The sequence below is a fragment of the Mustela nivalis genome, assembly GCF_964662115.1.
Source record: "Mustela nivalis genome assembly, contig: HAP1_SCAFFOLD_280, whole genome shotgun sequence".
Lineage (NCBI taxonomy): Eukaryota > Metazoa > Chordata > Mammalia > Carnivora > Mustelidae > Mustela > Mustela nivalis.
This window is the reverse complement of record NW_028136361.1, coordinates 804803-824329: the sequence shown is the minus strand read 5'-3', so window position 1 is coordinate 824329 and position 19527 is coordinate 804803. Positions and strand designations below refer to the sequence as shown.

Genomic DNA, 19527 nt, shown 5'->3' with positions numbered 1-19527 from the left:
ATTTCATTTCTTTTGATGGCTGCATAGTATTCCATCGTATATATATATATATATATATATATATATATATATACATATATGATATATGTATATATATATATGTGTATATACATATACCATTCATTTGTTGATGGACATCTAGGTTCTTTCCATAATTTGGCTATTGTGGATATTACTGCTATAAACATTTGGTGCACGTGCCCCTTTGGATCATATAGCAGTCTTCTTTACCTCTATCAGAACCCCAGGAATCTTTATTTATTTATTTACTCACATAAACAGATGATCCAACACAACGTTTTTTGATGTTCAAATGTATTATAATGTCGTACCGCTTAACACTATGCTTACTGCTCTCTTTCACTGTCTGACTAAATCCTCATCATCACTATGCCATTTAATGAGAAAGAACATTTAAACTCAGAGTTCTCTCCATATCAGGGATTGAAGACTCCACCCTTCTGTTTGTGCAGGTAAAATAAATGTTGATATTGTCTGTCCTGCACATACCCCATCCTGTTCACCAGAATATTCACCATCAAAATATATACAAAATGAAAACCATACCTCACCACTTCTATTACCACCCAGCATGCTAAAAACACCATCATATGTTCCTGAATTATTGACTTGATTGTTAACCCCACTTCCACACATACTGCACTCCTTTCTCCCTGCAAATTTATTTTGGTACAGCAATTTAACCTAAAAATCAAGTCAGATGATTCTATTCTGCTGTTGAAAGTCTTTTGGTATTTTCCCCTTTCATATTAAATAAAAACTGAAGGCGTTTCAATGTACTAGAAGGTCATACATCAATACGTTCTTCCTCTCTCCACCACTATGAACTCCTCATTGGCCTCCTTGCTTTTCCTCAAAAGTAACAGACAAGCTGTTCACACAAAGTCTATATACTTACTTTCTCTGCCTAGAGCAATCTTTTCCTTTAATATTTGTAGAACACTCTCCTTCACTTCCTGGGTCTTTGTGCAAATAACATCTCATAAATGAGATATAAACACCCAACACAAAATAAAATTAACTTTCATCCCAGAATTCTCAATGGCTTTTACCTTTCTTGTATTTCTTTGTAACACTTATCACCATGAACCATCAATCATTATTCTATAACTGGTTTATTTTCTTATTGGAGACAGAGAGAGAGAGAATTGGGAGGGTGCGAAGAGGAAGAAGAAAACACCCCACTGCCTAGAAAGCCTGCTGGGGAGTTACATCCCAGGACCCTGTGATCATGACCCAAGCCAAAGGCAGTCACTCAATGGACTGAGCCACCGAGGTGCTCCTCTATTATTGGATTATTTCACTATTATATTTCAAAAGAATGTAAGCTCTTTGTGGTCAGGTATTTTATATGTTTTATTAATTGAAGTATTCTCAGAAAGGTAGCTGGCAGATTGTAAGGGCTCACTAAACTGTATTTTGTTGTTATTATTGGGCTCCTTTATGGGCTTTACCTCATACGCTAGAAGTCTATCCTTCAGATGTAAGCCATAAGAATAGAGCCCTGCTGCCTGTTAAAATGTGTAAAAAGCCTGTATTAAGTGGGTATTTTAAAAGCTAAATGAATGGCTTAATAGTTGTATATCGGGGGAAAGGGAACATATTTTCCACGGTTTAGAATGGAGTTCTTTTATAGAGTTCTTGTACAAGTCTACACTATTGAACGATAATGGGCAGTTGTACATTACAATTATACAAACACTTTGGTAATTTATATCCTTTTTTTGTAATTCATGACTGGATCATTTAATTCCTTAGGAACATTATAGCATTTCAACTTTTCATGTTCTCTAAACTTATTGGGGTTGCTACCTTTTTTATTCAAATGGAGAAATAGTCATGATTTAATCTAAATAAAGTGTTACTGATTGTGTAGTTTTCTAGGAATGGGTCGCACATGCTTGTTTAAAAGTTTTGTTAAATTCTCAAGTCTGTCACTGATAAAAGCCTTTTGTAGATTAGAACTTGATCAAAACGGAAAAGTTATGTAACACCAGTTGTTATACTATCTTTGTTTCCATCTTGCATTGTAATAACACCCATCTTAACTCTATTTAAGACAAATCATTGCCAGATGGATTTCTGGCATTGATTGCATGATATGAAATCTAGTATAACTAAAAGTTTTTGGTTTTAGTAGCATATAAATCAATTTAGAAAAATATATGTATTTGAATATAAGATAAAGTTTTAAATTATTTGGCAATAGTAAACTAAACTTTTTTTTTGTAAATTTTTATTTTCTCAAATTTCATTGAGCTCTTTTGCAATAAGAAACAAGCTACAAAAAATTAAGGTTTATTTACCCCAATTCAAAATTATTAGGAATATAATCATAGAGGTTGAAGTATTTAAAATATTGAACCCAAAATATTTTATTAGGTAAATTCATGAATGCTGAGCATTCACTGTTAAAATATACTAATACTATTGATAGACTGGTAGAAGCCTAAAATCAAATATTTATTAAATATTTATATCCATATCTTTTCATGGCTTGGTAATTCATTTCTCTAGCATTAAATAATATTCCATTGTTTGCATGTACTACACTTTATTTGACCTTTCACATATGGAAGGATATCTTGGTTGCTTCCAAGCTTTTGTCAGGTATGAATCAAACTACTATAGACATTTTTGTGGGTTTAGATTTCATCTTCTTTGGATGAATACCAAGAACTGCTACTGCTGAATCATCTGGCTAGAAAATGTTTAGTTTTGTAAGAAACTGCCAAGTTGTTTTCCATTCTTTATTCTTAATAGACATGGAAGAACATTCCTGTTGCTCCACATCCTCACCAACATTTCGTGTTCTGTTGTCAGTGCTCTGGATTCTGGGTATGTACTGGTGTCTCCTTTTTGTTTTAATTTGCATTTTCCTGATGACATATGATGTGAAGCATCTTTTTATATGCTTATTTGCCATCTGTAATATTTTCTTTTGTGAGGTATCTGCTAAGGTCTTTGGCTCATTTTTAATCAGGTTTTTCCCCCATTGTTGAGTTTTAAGGGGTCTTTGTGTATTTTTGATTAACAGTCCTTTGCCAGATGTGTATTTTGCAAATTTTTTCTCATAGTCTGTGCTTTGCCTTTTCATTCTCTTGGCATTGTGTTTCACAGAGTTGACATTTTTAAATTCAGTGCTTGTGCTTTTGTAGCTAAAGTTATTGCCAAAACCAAGGTCATTTAAATTTTCTTCTATATTACCTTCTACATGTTTCATGTTTAGGTTTATAATCCAATCTGAGTTAATTTTTGTGAAGAGTGTATGATATCTGCATGGATTTATTTTATTTTATTATTTTATTTTATTTTATTTTATTTTATTTTATATTTTTACTCCAGAACCATTTGTTTAAAAGATTGTATTTTGCTCTCTTGTATTGCTTTTGCTTTTATATTAAATATAAAATATAATTGATAATATATATTCTGTTGCTTTAATCTAGACTTTCTGTGGTATTACAATATCTTGCTTACAATTATCGTTATGGTAAACTTTTTTTAAGATTTTATTTATTTATTTGACAGAGAGAGAGATCACAAATAGGCAGAGAGACAGACAGAGAGAGAGATGAGGAGAAGCAGGCTCCCTGCTGAGCAGAGAGCCCAATGCGGGACTTGATCCCAGACCCCTGGGATCATGACCTGAGCCGAAAGCAGAGGCTTAACCCACTGAGCCACCCAGGTGCCCCATCATTATGGTAAACGTTGAAGTCAGTCCTCAGTCTTTGTTCTCCTTCAACACTATGTTGACTATTGTGAGTCTTTGCCTCTCCATATAAACTTTAAAATAAGTTTGTTAATATTAAAAAAAAAGAACTTGCTGGAATGCATTAATTGTATAGATAAACTTGGAAACCAGTGACCTCTTGAGCTTAGCAGGAGATAGACCATGGACATCAGTTGTCACTGTGGTGCCTCTGGCAGAACCTACTGCAAATCCCTAGGCAAAATGAGACCTCAAGGATCTGAGAGAATGTCTAGGAAGTACTTGATACATCCCTTGGGTATGGTTTATTGAAGTGTCCATGTCTGATAGCTGGGGAATCTAGATAAGGGAGGGAAAATTAGTTATGATAAAACATATCAACAAACATCAATAAATTTTGTAAAACTAATTGTCATGGCTCATATACAATATGACCAACAGAGGGACCGTCAGAAGGAAAGCATCAGTTATGTTTATTGTGAAATATTTATTCAAAATAAAGAAATGTGAGGGGAAGACACAATGAGAAAATTACCATTTTTAAAATGGTTAAACTTCTTACAAAATGGAATAGGTTTTATATTCTAAGTAGTATACTGAAAAGTAAAACATTAGGGCGCCTGGGTGGCTCAGTGGTTTGGGCTGCTGCCTTCGGGTCGGGTCATGATCTCAGGGTCCTGGGATTGAGCCGCGCATCAGGCTCTCTGCTCCGCAGGGAGCCTGCTTCCCTCTCTCTCTCTCTCTCTCTGCCTGCCTCTCTGCCTACTTGTGATCTCTGTCTGTCAAATAAATAAATAAAATCTTTAAAAAAGAAAAGAAATGTAAAACATTAAAAAATAAAATTTTAATTAAAAAATTATGTAATTAAAAAAAAAGTTTAAAAATAGCAGAACCATTTTTCCTCTAACTGGAAAATACATTGTATATATATCTATCAAAAATCACTTGATATGGGTCGCCTGTGTGGCTCAGTGGGCTAAAGCCTCTGCCTTCGGCTCAGGTCATGATCCCAGGATCCTTGGAGCGAGTTCCACAGCGGGCTCTCAGCTCAGCAGGAAGCCTGCTTCCTCCTCTCTCTCTCTCTCTCTGCCTGACTCTGCCTACTTGTGATCTCTGTTAAATAAATACATAAAATCTTTTATAAAAAATTTTTTTAAAAATAACTTGTCATGTCTGGAATCAGGAGCATATGGAAAAAAATAATATCTGAGGACAATACTTCTGCCATGTTTTGTGCCTTGTTAATATTTTTAAACAGTCAGGCAACTTTTAGCTTTATTGAAATACCTGCTAAGATACCAGCAGTGCCTTTTGGAGCCCTATGACTATAAAGATTAATTGCAAATATTCAAAATGTTTACTATGGTGTCACTATTTAGGGCCACCACCAAGTATGTTTCAGAAGTAAGCATAACTGTTACTCTTCCATAAGGCAAAAGGGCATATTTTCAGGAGTTCCATCTGCTGTACCAGGAGGTGAATCAAGTAATGGTTTTTGTCTATAAAATAATTCACTTTTCCATCTAACATTCCTCATTCCACATTATAATAATAAAAACTAGGAGGAGACTAAAACAAACAAACAACTACAACTACAAAAACCAGCTTTTCCTTCAGTGGAAAAGTAAATATAACCTTATGAGTAGCCTAAAATTTATTTTTAAATATTTTTAAGATAAACGTTTTTGTTAGAAAACCATATATTTTATATTACTAAGAAATAACAGGCAATGTTTTATTAACTTCTAAAAAGTCTAGTTACTTCTATTTATCTATTAACTCATCTCTTTACAAAGTAGAACATGATCACACCTATTGTATCTACCCAAGTTTGTATGCTTTGGTTATTTTATGTTTGCTATTTCCTTGCTTAATTTTTACAATATTTGATACACAATAGTACCTTTAAGTCCTTCTATGGTTTCACAGAATTTGTTTGAACTTCATAAAAATGTACCATACTTTTTGCACTGTCCTTGTTTTACTTCTCTATTAGCTTTCCAAGATTTATTCACTTTAGAGTGTGTATTTTATTTTTATTCCTCCATAATGCTATGTTTACAAATTTGTATTTATCTGAACTTTTAAAAATATCTTAATTATATACCATTTCTCATCTCACGTAACACTCATGTTACTTCTACACTTATCAGATATTATGTAACTGAAAACCACAACTCAGCAACAATAGAACACCATTTTTCAAAATTAAATGGCTTACCAGAGTTCTTTAATTCTATCCTTTACTTGTATTAGATGACCCTTTATTCTGGTATTTGGCATTGTTCATATGGAGAAAAGCTTATAAGTTGATATTCCATAAATAGAAGGATTTATTATGATTGATTAATTATTTTCATTTAGAATGCATAGAATATGGTTGATTTAATATTTCTTTCTTACTCTCTGCCTGGAACATAGTGCTATCTATGTAATAGCCACTAAAATATTAAGTTAATTACCTAGACTTTAAACTGCATATTAATAGGATTAACATACAGAACTCTTCTCAGATTGGGACAGCTGGGTGGCTCAGTCAGTTAAACGCCTGAGCCTTTAGCTCAGGTCATGATCTTAGGGTCCTGGGACTCAGTTCTGCAACAGATTCCCTGCTTAGCCGGGAGTTTGCTTCTCCCTCCCCCTGCTGCTCCCCCTGCTTGTGCTCTCTCTCACTCTCTCTCTTACAAATAAATAAAATTTAAAAAATGAATTCTTCTCAGATAGCTAATATAGAATATCGTTTTTGTATTCATCAAAGGGAAAGTGCCATATAATAATGAAATTCAGACTACTTCAAATTCATTTTTTAACCAGTAAGAAAGTACTGGAAACAAGCCAAAAATGTCTTCAATGAATTAAAGAAATAGATTGATTTTCAATATCTTAATGCTTCTAAAATAATTTGCAAGATTTTTATACTAGATATCAGTATTATTATTATTATTGCTAATATCTCTATTATAAATAATTCACAAGGGCATCTTTCTGGCAAAAGACAAAGAGCTGGCTACTAGTAGAAAAAGTACATTTGACTCTGTCAGTCACAGTTGTAAAGGGATTTGAGAAAATAAGGCAAAGCACTGAAATTATGTGTAAAAACTTTAAATATTATAGACACATTTACTTAATTTCTAATACTGTTGTTGCTTATAATTAAATAAGATGTTTTCCATGAACCACGCATTACAGCAAATATATTGTTTATACAGATTAAATTTTCACCAAAAGGGATGCCTGGGTGGCTCAGTTGGTTAAGCAGCTGCCTTTGGCTCAGGTCATGATCCCAGCGTCCTGGGATCGAGTCCCGCATCGGGCTCCTTGCTCGGCCGGGAGCCTGCTTCTCCCTCTGCCTCTGCCTGCCATTTTGTCTGCCTGTGCTTGCTCTCTCGCCCACTCTCTCTGATAAAGAAATAAAATCTTAAAATAAATAAATAAATTTTCATCAAAAAATTGTAAGTGTATTTTATTGTAGGATCATGATAAGCATTTTGCAGATGAGAAAAGTGAAATTTAGAAAAGTATGTCTCTTCAAATCCCTCATACAATATCTGGCCTAGATAGAAGGATATACTATCACAATTGGGGAAGACAATTGAGATTACTTAAAATGATAAACTTTACTGTATAGGGTTTTTTAAAAGTTTGCCACAGATTCAGATTCTTTTAAAATATATATCTATTTTGTGTAAAGAGAATGCACTGAGAAGTAAAAAGAAAGTGATATATCAGTGCTACCAACTAATGGCTATAATATCATCACCTTATTTATGAACAATGAAACAGTGTGCAATATTTAAATAAATTTAAATAAATTCCTATTTATTTTATATATTTATAAATTTAAATAAATTCCTATTTATTTATTATTCAAGAAGTTCCTCTAACAAACAGTATGTTTTGAAGGTTGCTAGCAGGAGAGTGTTGTACTACATGGAAGTAATCAGAAAATGGGATCTAAAAGTCTGCTTTCAAGGGCGCCTGGGTGGCTCAGTGGGTTAAAATTCTGCTTTCAAGAAGCTATAACAGTAAGTACTGAGCATTAGCTATTATATGCTATGGATGAATAACTGAAATCTACATTTGAAACTAATGGTACACTATATGTTAACTAATTGAATTTTAAAAAGTTAATTTAAAAAAACACTATTTTATAAAACAATATTCCCAACAGACTCTTTTGCTTTAAAATACTCACTTTGTAATGAGAGTCATTACTTTGTCTAGCCAATTCTTACATCACTGTTTATCCCTTCCCTGCTTTATCCCTTCCCAGTATCAATAAAGGCTCACTTGGGTTACCTAGAAGGCATAAGAAAGCTTGTAATAGATCTGGCTGTTTTTCACCAGCAATTTGACCACCATGTGCACAGGGAAGTCTATTGATAAAGGCTTTATTGCAATAAGTTGCAAATACATGGATGATTTTGAATTCTCTTTCTTGAGGTCTTGTTTCATGACAATAAGTTTAGGGTGGCTTATTGGAATGGATGTTATTAACATATCTTCATAGTTATAAGTACATGGAATTGTAAAATAGATGAATGAATGTGGCATTACTGACAACTGTCCTCATTTTGAAATCAAATTACAGTGTACTAAGACGAGGAAGCAAAGCAGATTTGGGATTATGAGTGAAATAATTAAAAAAAGTCTTAGGGGTATGATCAGACTATTGGGTAGTTCAGTAGAAAAATGTCAACTGATTGAGATTCTGTGTTCCCTGATTTCAGACAGAAGTTAAGATAAATAAGTAACACGAGGAGACTAGGAAGCCAAACATAAGTGATAATTTTGTGCCAGGGTGTGTATACATCTGTTTATCTTCTTGCTTTACCACTAAGGTTGCTCCTAGAGGAGAGTTTAAATATGTGTTGGAGCTCATCTCTGTGGATTACACAAGAAACCACATCCTACAGCTCTCCCTGAAATACCCCTTATGATTTCAATGTAATTTGGTTTTTGCATTTTTAGAAATAACAAAATACTTTGCAAACTCATCTACTTTATTATTTCTACAAGTTACCACCACAAGTCAGTCAGCCGACTCCACATTTTAACACAGTGACAGTCACAGAGGAATGGAGGAATGAGTAGAGTTATCAATATATGTGCTTTTAAGAAGTATGACAGGGTAGCAGCTATTTCCAGGAACCAAAACATGGGTCAGCAGCTGTGCAGGAAAAGTGATGGAAGAAATGACTCATTTCAGAGGAGTTCTATAACATATTAGTTCTATAATGTATCTTCAGCACCCAATTAAATACCCGCTTTGATCTAAAGATAAGGATTTACAGTTAAGGTCCCATTTATGATTTGACTGGTAGGGTCTGAATCATGTTTACTATTGTTTTGACTATTACTTGAAACCTAGAGTAGTACTTGGGATATGTGTTGTGTATTCTGTGAACATGTGCTATTTTTATATTAGATAACTTCTGTCTCGAACCCCTGTTAATTTGTTTGTTTTTGTTTATTTGATAGTGGTTTCAGTAAATGGATATATCTGAAAAATTGCAAAGCCACTATTAAAATAAGTTATTATTATATATAGCATGGAACTGCACATTCCTCCTTTGAATCAGACAGAGCTTCACCATATCCTTAACAACTTGGGAAAAACATGCTATTATTTTTCTTTATAAAATTTCTCCTGTTAGGCTGTGATGGTTGTCATCAGCAGTAACTCCTCTGAAGGCTTTGTCACAAAAGTTGAAAAAATTGGAAAGATGTGAATGAAGCTGTTTGCTGAATATAAAGAAAAGAGCATTGAAATACAATTCACACTCTTACTTCTCCTTCTATGCTTTCAGATATTTGACATTTGAAAATATTGCTTCTAGAAGGATGCCCTATATAATTCTTACTTTAAGGAGCAAGTTGCTTTTATAATTTTTTTATTAATCTACCATTCAAGTATTTGCATTTAAATTAAATTCAATACCATTTAAAAAAATCAAAAGTGCAGCCAGTATTCAATTCCTGGGCTAAATAATTTTAGAAAGTTTTGTGTTATTGAACCTACAGGGTTTTTCTATAGTTTTAACTCTTTCTCTCTGTGATTTTTCCCATTAGTCACGTAAGTGACTGCAATATAACAGACATTGAGGATAAAGAAGGACTGAATAGAACAATCCTTGGCCTCATGAAGTTGAGAACCTAGCAAGGGAGTCAAACATTTCAATCATTCAGAGACAATTTATTGAGTGCCTGGCCTAAGATGAGCACAACAAAACCCCAGCCCAGAGGAATCATTTTAATGGGAGAGATAGATAATAGGTAAGCCAACTTAAAAAAAAAATCGTTCTGGTTTTTCTTTAATAGTGATGCATATTTGAACTAAATAAGCACATTTAAAAAAGAGCAGTGATTGAGAAGAGGCTTTTTAACTGAGTGGTCCGAAAGGGCCTCCCTGAAAAAGTCTGTTTTGAACAGATTTCTGAATAATATCAGCTAGGAAGCTGCGTAAAAATCTCAGGGATGGGTGATTTTTCCAGTCAAAAAACTGTAAAGGCTCCAAAGTCACAATAGAGCTATAAGTTTCTCTAATAAAGTAACTTCGGACAAAGAATGAGAAGAAATAACTAACCCAGGTTTGAAAGAAAAGGGACAGACTTTCTATGGAATTCATATTTAATTAAAGCTCTAAAGGACCAAAATACAATAGAGCAAAATTCTGGTCACGCTGATATACCTAATGAAAGTTCATAAACAAGGTGTGGGAAGCAAAGAGTGTGTGGGAATGTTGGTAAGAACAGTGGGGAAGAGTCATCCCTGAACATGTTCTTAAATGAAGCAATTCTTGTGTTGTTTTAAAGGGTAAATTGGAGTTTGCCTAAGTGATTAGAGAAGGATGCCTCAGCTTATGGAAGTTCAAAGCCATAAAGATGTGATAAACTACTGCGGACATTTTCATGTATATTTGGTGTTGATTCTAGTAATGGTGATCTAAAAACTCCTACTTAGGACAACTAAAAATCCAGACAAAATAGCTTTTAAAATAAAAAATATCAGAATGATTATAAAAATTAAGTGTGGGATTACTGGGCCAAAATACGAAATACAATGAGAGCCTAGAGATATATGCCCTGAAGCCATTTTAGCTATGAGAGCATTTGAAACTGCTAAAACACACTGAGCTGTGTTGTTAATAGACTCTTGATACTAGAGAAACAAAATTCAAAATCCAGCAGCAATCAAATTTGAGGACTTTGGTACAACCCAAATGTAAGTTGAGATCCCCAAAGCACAAGGAGAAGCAGAAATAAGACTTCTGTGTAAACTGAGAAAGTCAATCACTGAATTTGGAGTATGATTGTCTTGTAGAGTCTCAGATATAAGAGAAAATCCTGCCAAGGAGGACCATACCATTATTATAGCTCTTAATTATCCCTACTCAATAAGAGTTTCAAATATAATGTCTTGAACATAGCAAAATGGAACAAAGCACACAAAGAAAAACCATTAACAAGATTTGATAGACAAAATGGGATTAAGTATGATGTTAAAATGATCAATAAAGATTGTAAAATGGCTTGATTACTCTGCTCAAAGAAATGAGAGGGGAAGAAAATTGAACAAAAAACTGAAACTAAAAATGATATTGAGAAAGGTTTTATAAAATGAAACAAATGGATACTCTAGAACTTTATAGATATGACAGCTAATTTAAGATACCACAGGGGTGCCTGGGTGGCTCACTTAATTAAACCTCCAATTCTTTTTACTTTTTTTTTTAACACCTTAATTTTATTTTATTTCTTTCACTTTGGCTCAAGTCATGATGTCAGGGTTGTGAAATAGAGCCCAGAGTTGGGCTCTGTGCTGAGCCTGGAGCCTGCTTAAGATTCTTTTCCCTTCTTTTTCTATCCCTCCCTGCGCTCTCACTTGCTCACTCTCTCTTGCTTGCAAATAAATAGATGATAGATAGATAGATAGATAGATAATAGACAAAGCAAAGTAAAAGCAGATTATGAAAATAAATATAAAGATTTTGAAATGAAAACAAGTTCAAAATAAAATAGAGAAGACCTACACAGCTAAAAGTTCATTCAGAAAATCTACTATTAAAGAAGTCAGTATGACACAATGTAAGATATCAAAAGATTTGAGCATGTACTTTACAGAAAGGGTAATCCAAATGGCCACTCATATATAAAAACTGTTTATCTTTATTATGAATCTGGAATTAAATTAAATTAAATTAAAAATAAATTAAAACCTAAAATGGCATACTATTACACACTTACCATATTGGGCAACAGTAAAATTGTCTTGCAAGAATGTGAAAGAATGAAAGTGCCCATAATGAAAACATTTGAGGTAAGTTGGACAATATTTAGAAAACTTAAAAATAAAAATAAAGATTTGGTCCATTCCTAGAAATACAACATGGAACTAAATGAATATTTTCACCAGGATATGCAAACAGATGATTATAGCTATTTCATTCATAACGGCAGATCAGTAGTGGTCTATTTGCACAATGTTACATTAAATAAGAGAGAATATTAACAAACTGGGACGAGGGGCTAGGTTGTTATCATAAACAGATCTTCTATGGTGCTGATTATGTTCTATTTCTCAAAATCTTTAAGTTAAAAAAGTTTTCAAATTTATATCTAGATAGATAGATGATAGATAGACAGATATCCCAGAAGCTGCAATGCAAGGCTAAGACCAGGCTTTAAAGGGCTTTTCTAGACTCTACTAAATACTTGAAACCATTCATTATATCATAGCTCAGTGTTCAAATCTCCATTTGTTTCCTCAGTTTCCTAATATTTATCTTAAGGTGACCTGATCCAGACTTTTGATCACCTTTGTCTAAATATTTCTATTTTAACAAAGTCCTTTTTAACACTGAGAGACCAAAACTTAGAAAAATACTCTGATTGTTATCTCACTAGAGTGGAAAATATATAGTTACCCATTAATTAATGATATCCATGTCTACATTAGATCCATGACATTTTTAATTCTTGGGAGCTTTTGGTTAAATGAATTTTTTAAGCTTCCTTTAAATGAAGCTTTAAGCCATCACCACATGAACAAAATTAAAGAACTAAATGAAAACAGGCCAAGTATTTACAGAGTAATAGAATGTGCAGTGGAAAGAGGACAATTCTGAAATCATAAAGCCTAAATTTGTGTGATGCATCTTTACTAGCCATGTAATCATAAACCAGTTATCTAAATGTGTTAGCCTCAGTTTTTTCACCCATGAAATGGTGATGATAATACTTATTATGCAGAGTTGTTTTGTGGGTGTGATGAAGCATGGAGCATGAGAGTCTAATATTCCATGCTAAAATGATAGCTATTTTTATACTTATAATAATTCTAATAATAGTAATTAAATTGTTCAAAATGGTAATATTCATTTATATTGAGGCATTGTATTGACTATTCATAGACACATTTACCAAAATAAATTTCATTTTACTTTACCCCTCTGAGGATATATATTCCCTCATTCAATATGAATCTCATTATGAATAATAATTATCAGAATAAATATGCTGATTTTTCTTCTATTTATTTCGAGGAAAGTATCCTTTACTGTTGAACATAAAGAAACTTAAGCAAGTCTGTCTTATTCAAAATTTGCATGCTGCTTTCTTATGAAACTAGATGATAGAGTTGTATGAAATAAATTCATGCAGTTAAGACATTTATGTTTGGAAAACTGGGTGGTCAGTTTAGTGTTTCAAAAGAAGATTTTAAATTTAAACCTTAAAGCTGAGCTCTTTCAGCCTTATTTATAGACCATCCTTCATGCTTCATAAGTACTCCTTCATTGTAAACTAAGTAAAAGTTTTTGTCACAGTGTATATAACGAAAAAGGATTTTATATTCTATTATTTCAGAGTTAGTTGCAGTTTCTACTTCCTTACTTCCTTTTTTGAAAAATAGATTAATTCTACAAAAAGTTTTTTCCAGCTTTATTGAAAAAAAATCAACATATTATAATTTGTAAATTTAAGAAATGATTTCTTATAACATTGCACTTTTAACATTGTGTCAATTTTGTTCAATTTGATAAATTGGTATACATCATTATTGCAATATAATCTACATAAAAATGTTAATACATCTACTACCTCGTATAGTTGCCACTGTTTTTTATGCATGTATCGTAAGGAATTTTAAGATCTACTCTCTTAGCAACTTGTATGTATATAGTATAGTAGAGATAAACTTCAGAGGTCTTGTGGGTTTTGTTCCAGACTGCCTCAATAAAGTGATTTTCTCAATAAACTAAGTCAAATTATTATTTTTTTTGGTTTCCCAGTGCATATAAAAAATTATTTTTCCCAGTGCATATAAAAATTAAACACTATACTGTACTGTTCAAAAGCATTATGTTTTTAAACAAAAACAATGTATATACCTTAAGTAAACTAGTTCTGAGTTTTCAGTGGGTCATAATTACTGATCACAGATCACCATAACAAATACAATAATAATGAAAAAACTTGAAATATTGCAAGAATTACCAACATGTGACAGAGAGACACAAAATAAACAAATGTTGTTAGAAAAATGGTGGCAGCAGACCTCTTTTATACAAGATTGCTATAAACTTTCAACTTGTAAGAATGTGATATATGCAAAGTTTAATAAAGGGAAGCACAATAAAAAAAGTATGTATATTATATTAACTATGATCATCATGCTGTACATTAGATCCCCAGAACTTTTTCATATTATAGTTGCAAGTTTGCACCCTTTGACCACCTTACTCCACGCCAGGTTCACCCCTTGTCAACTCAACTCTAAGTTTCCATTAGTTTGCCTTTTCCTCAGATTCTGTATGTAAGGGATATCATAATACATAAATTAAAGAAATATATAAAATATTTGAAATATTTTACTTAGTATAACACCTTCAAGAGCCATCCATGCTGTTTTAAATGGCAGTATTTCTTAATTTTTCATGGTTAAGTAGTATTCCATAGTATATATTTACCATACTTATTTTATTCATTCATCCATTAATGGATACTGAAGTTATTTCCATCTCTTTCTTAGAGTTAATAATTTTATAATAAACATAAGAGTGCAGATATGTCTTTGAACAGTGACTTCGTTTCCTTTAGATATATACCTAGAAGTGGGATTACTGAATCATATCATAATTTTACTTTTAATAATATGAATAATCTCCATACTGTTTTCCATACAAATTTATATCCCTATCACAGTGCATAAGTTCCCCATTTTCCCCAATATTTACCAAAATTTGTTAGTTTCAATTTTTTGGTAGTATATATTCTAATAGGTAGTAATATCTTGCTGTGTTTTTCAGAGGTAAACAACAACAACAACATAATGACTTTGCCCTGAGTTTTTTACGTTGAGCACTTTTTAATGCTCCTGTTGGTCATTTATATAACTTTTTTGAAAAAAAAGTCTATTGAGATCCTTTTGCTATTTTTTTAATTATATATATTTTTTCTATTTGTATCTGTTGGTTATTAACCTCTTTTCAGATATAAGATTTGTATGTATTTTCTTACATTCTGTGGATTGTGTTTTCATTCTTTCTCTCTCTCTTTTTTTGGCAATGCAGAAACTTTAGTTTGATGTAATACCATTTATTTATTTTTGCTCTTTTTGCTTGTGTTTTTGGTCTGGTATCCAGAAAACTATTGGCAAGACCAATGTCAAGGAGAATTTTTCCTATGTTTTCCTTTAGGAAATGTAGTTTCATGTATCACCTTTAAGTCTTTCATCTATTTCAAGTTAAGACTTATGAGTGATATAAGTTTCCAGTTTCATACTGTTTATGTGACTATTCAGTTTTAAATATCATTTATTGAACAGACTATCTTTACCCATTACATATGTTGGCCCCTGTCAAATATTAGGTGACTGTATGAAAGGATTTATTTCTGGACTCTCAATTCTGTTCTACTTGTTTATTGGTCAGTTTTTATGCCAGTATACTTTATTGTTTTGAGCATGAGGGCTTTGTAGTATACTTTCAAATCAAGAAGTGTAATTTCTCTTCTTCATTCTTTCTCAGAACTGCTTTGATTATTTGTTGTCTTTTATGGTCTCATATAAATTTTAGAATTCTTTACTTACTTCTGTAAAAAAAATAATATTGGATTTTTTTTAAGATTTTTAATTTATTTATTTGACAGAGAGAGATGACAATCAGGCAGAGAGGCAGGCGGAGAGAGAAGAGGAAGCAGGCTTCCTGCTGAGCAGAGAGCCTGATGCGGGGCTCGATCCCAGGACCTTGGGATCATGACCTGAGCTGAAGGCAGCGGCTTAACCCACTGAGCCACCCAGGCGCCCCTAACATTGGATTTTTGATAGGAATTGGATTTACAGATGGTTTTCGGGAGTATGGACATTTTAACAATGTTAATTCTTACCATTCATAAATATGAGCTATCTTTCCATTTGTGTCTCCTTCCATTTCTTTATCAATGCCATAATTTATGGAGTACAGATCTTTCATCTTCTTAGTTAAATCTATTCCTAAGTATTTTATAATTTTTGATGCTATTGTGAATTAGATTGTCTTCTTTAGTTTTTCAGATAGTTCATCATTAGCGTGTTAAAATGCTCCTGTCTTGTGCTTACTTTGGCAGCACATATACTAAAATTGGAATGATGCAGAGAAAATTAGCGTGATCACTGAACAAGGATGACATGAAAAACTGGGAAGCAGTCCATATTAAAAAAAAATGAAACAAAACAAAATTCTTGTCTTTTATATATTGATCTTGTTATTGGCAGCTTTACTAAATTTGTTTATTCAAATTTTTTTGTGAAGTGTTTAAGATTTTTAACATGTAAGTTCATGTTATCCAAAAAAAGAAAATTTTACCTCTTTTTTTTTTTTGAGTCTCTTATTTCTTTGTGTTCCATGTTTCTCTGGCTAGGACATCCAGTACTATGTCAAATGAGAGTAGTGAAAGTGGACACATTTGTCTTTTTTCTGATCTTTAAGGGGAAAACTTTCAAAATTTTCTGATTGAATATGAGATTAACTCTGGGCTTGCAATATGTGTTTTTTCTTTAATACCTTTGTAAATTTATTTTTTAAAATTTTTTATAAACATATAATGTGTTTTTATCCCTAGGGGTTCAGGTCTGTGAATCACCAGGTTTACACATTTCACAGCACTCACCATCAATCACCATAGCACTTGCCCTCCCCAATGTCCATACCCCCACCATCCTCTCCCAACACACCTCCCCCCAGCAACCCTCAGTCTGTTTTGTGAGATTCAGTCTTTTATGGTTTGTCTCCCTCCCAATCCCATCTTCTTTTATTTTCCTTTTCGTACGCCCGAAACCGCCTATGTTGCATCTCTACTTCATCATATCAGGGAGATCATAGGATAGTTGTCTTTCTCAGATTGATTTATTTCGCCAAGCATAATACCCTCTAGTTCCATCCACGTCATCACAAATAGCAGGATTTCATTTCTTTTGATGGCTGCATAGTATTCCATTGTACATATATACCACATCTTATTTATTGATTCATCTGTTGAAGGACATTTAGGTTCTTTCCATAGTTTAACGATTGTGGACATTGCTGCTATAAACATTTGGGTGCATGTGCCTCTTCAGAATGTCACGTTTGTATCTGTAGGGTATATACCCAGTACTACAATCACTGGGTCATAGGGTAGTTCTATTTTCAGGTTTGAGAGGCACCTCCACGCTGTTTTCCAGAGTGGTTGCACCAGCTTGCATTCCCACGTACAGTGTAGGAGGGTTGCCCTTTCTCCACACCCTCGCCAGCATCTGTCATTGACTGACTTGTGCATTTTAGCCATTCTGAAAGGTGTGAGGTGGTATCTCATTCTGGTTTTGATTTGTATTTCCCTGATGCCGAGTAATGTGGAGCATTTTTTCATGTGTCTGTTGGCCATTTGGATGTATTCTTTGCAGAAATGTCTGTTCATGTCCTCTGCCCATTTCTTCATTGGATTATTTGTTCTTAGGGTGTTGAGTTTGATAAGCTCTTTATAGATTTTGGATACTGGCCCTATATCTGTTATGTCATTTGCAAATATCTTCACCCAGATAACTTCTGACAGTCATCTTTTGGCTTTGTTAACTGTTTCCTTTGCTGGGCAAAAGATTTTTGATCTGATGAAATCCCAATAGTTCATTCTTGCCCTTGCTTCCCTTGCCTTTGGCGATGTTCCTAGGAAGAAGTTGCTGCTGCTGAGGTCAAAGAGGTTGCTACCTGTTCTCTCCTCAATGATTTTGATGGATTCCTTTCTCACATTATGCTTCTTCATCCATTTCCAGTCTATTTTCATGTATGGTGAAATGAAATGGTCCAATTTTATTTTTCTGCATGTGGTTGTTCAATTTTCCCGACCCTGAGGCCAGCTGCTCCTTCTCTTCTCCGGGGGCGGCGTGTTGGGCCTTCTGCACACTTGCTCCTGGGGAGCGTGGTGACAGACTTGTGCGACCACGCTTCTCTCTCAGGCAGAGGGAATGCTAGGGCAAAGAGTATTTCACTCTATGCGGGTATCTTCCACCGTGTGGAAGACTAGCTCAGACAAGCAACAGCAGCATACCCAAACCCAACTCTGATTTCCCTTCCAATGCAGTGCTTTCCCAGGGGAGGTGCACAGGCAAAGAGGCTTTCGCGGTATGCTGGTTTCTCCCACCGCGAGACTGGACTCAGGCAAGCAGCAACAGCCCGCTGAACATTTCTCAGCGAACTGTGCTTTCGCAGAGGCTTTGCCTTGGAGCGAACAGCACTTCGCCGCTGCTTCCTCAGCAAGGCTTCAGTTTCGTCAGGGAAGAAGAGCAGTGGTAGAGCTGGTGCCTCTTCTGGTCTTCCTTTCCCGGGCTCCATGTTCGCGTCCTGGGTTCACCCTGCCAGGCCGAACTAAGGAGACAGAGCCACAAAAGTGCAGTAGCGTGCGTAGCCTAGGATGGCACTCTATGCACACAAACATCTCCCGGGTAGGCATCGCTTGGCCTTTTACTCTGGCGCTCAGGCGGACTCGCAGACTAAGCCAGTGCTTTCCCCACAGGAAAGGAGAGGTGACAGGATCCCTGCACACCGCCCGTGCACTGAATAGGGAGCTTTGGGGGACTGTCCCCACTCCTACCCCTTAAACCCCGTGCCTCCTCCAAGCTATCACATCCTGGAGGAAGCCGGCATCTGATGGCCAGTTCTTTCTGGGAGTTGTTTCTCGAGTTCAGGTTAGGCGCCTGGTGGCAAGCCCATGTCTCCACCACGGATAGGTGGCCAAGGAGCTGCTGTCACCTTAAGCCCAAAGGCTCAGGACAGGCATGCTTCTGCCCAGACTCCTTCCTCAGAGTGGAGCCCTTTCCCCTGCTCTAATCTTCCCCTCGTGTCTCCTTAGCAGCCAGGCTTTCCTCGCTCTGCCGTGACAGACGTGTCCCTTTCCTTAAGGCTCTTTCCACAGGCGCCACCGTGCTTCTCTCTCAGGCAGAGGGGATGCCCAGGCAAAGAGGATTTCGCTGTATGCTGGTTTCTCCCACCGCAATTTCTCCCACTGGGAGACTGGGCTCAGGCAAGCAGCAGCAGTCCGCCGATCATTTCTCAGCGAATGCTGTGCTTTCGCAGAGGCTTTGCCTTGGAGCGAACAGCACTTCGCCGCCGCTTCCTCAGCAAGGCTTCAGTCGCGTCAGGGAAGAAATGCTGCGGGAGAGCTGGTGCCTCTTGGGCCTTGCTTTCACCGGCTCCATGTTTGCGTCCTGGGTTCACCCTGCCAGGCCGAACTAAGCGGACAGAGCCACAAAAGTGCAGCAGCGTGCGTTTCCTAGGATGGCAC

At 35.0% G+C, this 19527-nt stretch overlaps 1 long non-coding RNA gene across 1 annotated transcript in view; it reads right to left on the bottom strand.

The window, feature by feature from the left end:
- The window catches only part of LOC309857048, a 229979-nt gene that overhangs the window by 70507 nt on the left and 139945 nt on the right, over window positions 1-19527 (bottom strand). The window lies entirely within an intron of this gene.